Below are 2,706 nucleotides of genomic sequence, written 5' to 3'. Positions count from 1 at the left end.
CACACACAAAAGAAATGTTCATGTAGAAACTCACAGAATACACATCAATGCAATGCAGTCCAAAGATCCTTGGTCTTTTACTTTCTGCTGATCAGAGAAGACTTGCAAAGGTCAACAGTTCTTCACAGGCCTTTTGTCTATGAAGTAGGTACTTTGAGAAGACTGCTGAGTGGATCTCAAACAATTGTTTTCTTTTAGAATGCTTCTTGTGAATTAATAATGATGATGATTCATGCTCCAAGCAGTCCTTTTGAAACCACCTGCAAAACATAGAATTATTTCCTATGAAATGTGCTTCATGAATACTGCATTAACACTTCTCTTAAACCAAAGTACCTTTGTCTAAACCTCAGCAGAGACTAAAAGACGTTTGCTTTAAGATTAGTCAGTTCAAAGCTGCCAGGTACTGAAAGGTTCTCTGTGTAAACGGATCCAACAAATGACTAATGAACACCGAGATCAATGCCAGGCTTCCTTAATTCAGTCATTGAACCTGCTTAAAGAAGCTCTAATTTTTATAATGATGTATCAAGTGACAATATAAAACCAGTGTTGGTGTTAACAGGGTCAGATTTGTTGAACCCAGAGAGTTAACGCACAAACCTGACACTCCCACTCAGCTTTACTGAGCTTCCTAAACAGTTTTAGCTTGTTGTTTAGCTGTCCAGACAGCCACCGTACGGCTCTGTTTGGCTCTCACTTCTCTTGTAAGGTAATTTGGGACCATAGCAAGGTGCTGTTTTCATCAAAAAAACAAAAACCCCCACTGTAGACTACCTGTCCAGGACTAAGTGGCAAGCAGACACAGACAGTAACAAAGTGGTGAACACAGTGTAGCATTCAGAAACTAAAGAGCCAGCTATTTCACTCAGGAGTTGGCACAGACCAAAAAAGAGAGCCCGGGTGAAAAATGAAAGCTGGGCTGAAGCCATGTCAGGTGGCTGCTGACGTGACTAAATAATTGCTGGATGTTTAAATATGTGACCGTTTCCCAAGAAGTTTGTCAGGCTAACTTAAAAGGTCATGACATGGTAATATTTTCTTGTCAACTTATTTCTGTTTCTCCCACCCGACCGAAAAGATAACCGCTGGCTAATAACTTGTTGCTCTTTTTAACCAACGAACCAAACTGTCAGAACTAGACAGGAAGGAAGGCTTAAGTTGATTAATGGGTTCAATAACAAAACGAAATCCAGCCCTGGAATAGTCTTAGCCATATGCAAAACATCTAGTAAATTCAGTTTTATTCAGCTGATGGCTGAATTCCTTGATTTTCATTTACTACACTACTAATACTTCTTTTTGCCACTCCTCTGATGTCATTAAGTTATTCTTGAAGCATTTTTTCTGGACAGCAGTACATAATTAAATTTTAATGGCTTTTTTAAGGCCGTAACACTTTAAAATACAGTTTGTGATTAAGGATATATCTCCCCTATAATACAAAGAAATTTCAGTGTATTGTATTTGAAACCACAATTATATTTACCTACAAATACTTAAAGGTAAGTAGACTACACTAAGGGGTAACAAATCTTTAAAATAAAAGTAATTTTAAGTACTGAGTAATTTCTACATCTTTAAATGTTAGTATACCGTACTTTTTGAAAGAAAAAAAAAAGCAAGTTAGACTTGCCTTCAGCATTATAGGTCCGCACATTTGAATGGTATTTATTTTTTCTTGTAAGTTGTTGAGGAAGAAAAGTATTTACTACCAATAGTATCTTTAATCAAATCCATAAAAAGGTCAGCGTAGTAAAGAAAATACAGTTTATTGTCTCATGAGCCCAGGATAACCACAAGCTGAACATCAGCATTATGGTAAAGCACTCCCTATGAAATGAGTAGTTAGAGTTATTTCAGACAGATGGGTAAAACTAAATGTTCGTAGTTTTGAGATTTGAGATCACATTAGTGTTGCTGGATATCACAGTTTTGGAAAAGTCAGTCTTTTCACATGATGCAGTCTGGCTTAGATGAACTAAGTGCACCCTATGATTGAGTAGCTTGCAGAATCACCTCCATACAGAAATAACACGACATAAGTGTTTTCTGTATGAATCTGTTATTTTTCAGATGTTTTGGAGGAATTTTGTGCTAGCCTTCTTTCTGATCATTGAGGTTTGGGGAGCATTTGTTTATGCAAGTCTCTTTTAAGGTACCACTACAGCTTTTTAATCAAGTAGAGCTCTGGCTCTTGTCTTTTTCAGCCATTCTGCTGTAGATTTGCATAGTTTTGGCCAAGCTGTAGCTGTCAGACAGACGGCCATTTGAATCTAGAATTCTCCAACACTGTGCTTAATGGCTTATATGTGTCTTTGTCCTAATATGCTATGTCTGGTTGTGCATTATCCCCAAATATCCCAATCTCAATTGTGTGGTTTGTTCAGATGAAAATCTAAGCTGTGCTGCCATGTTCTTTTTAGAAAGAAGAAGAAGTTTTCTTCAAGCAGCCCTTCCAAACAAGTTCTACTTGTTCAGTCTTTTTCTAATTGTACTGTCACAAACTTAACTTTTAACATGCTAACTGAGGCCTGTTGAGATATAGCTCAAAGAGTTTGCAGTTTGCCTGAGCATTGTGTGATCTGACCTTGGGGTGACATTGCTGGGCTGTCCTGTCCTTGGAAAATTGTGGCATTGTGCCAACACACACCTGAAAACTCCTGACAACATCCAAGCTTCTGCTTACAGATTGTGTATTCAATT

This window comes from Haplochromis burtoni, unplaced genomic scaffold (assembly GCF_018398535.1).
Source record: "Haplochromis burtoni strain Fernald_Lab_line unplaced genomic scaffold, NCSU_Asbu1 Contig_489, whole genome shotgun sequence".
NCBI lineage: Eukaryota > Metazoa > Chordata > Actinopteri > Cichliformes > Cichlidae > Haplochromis > Haplochromis burtoni.
The sequence above is the reverse complement of the archived record's forward strand: the minus strand, read 5'-3'. Positions refer to the sequence as shown.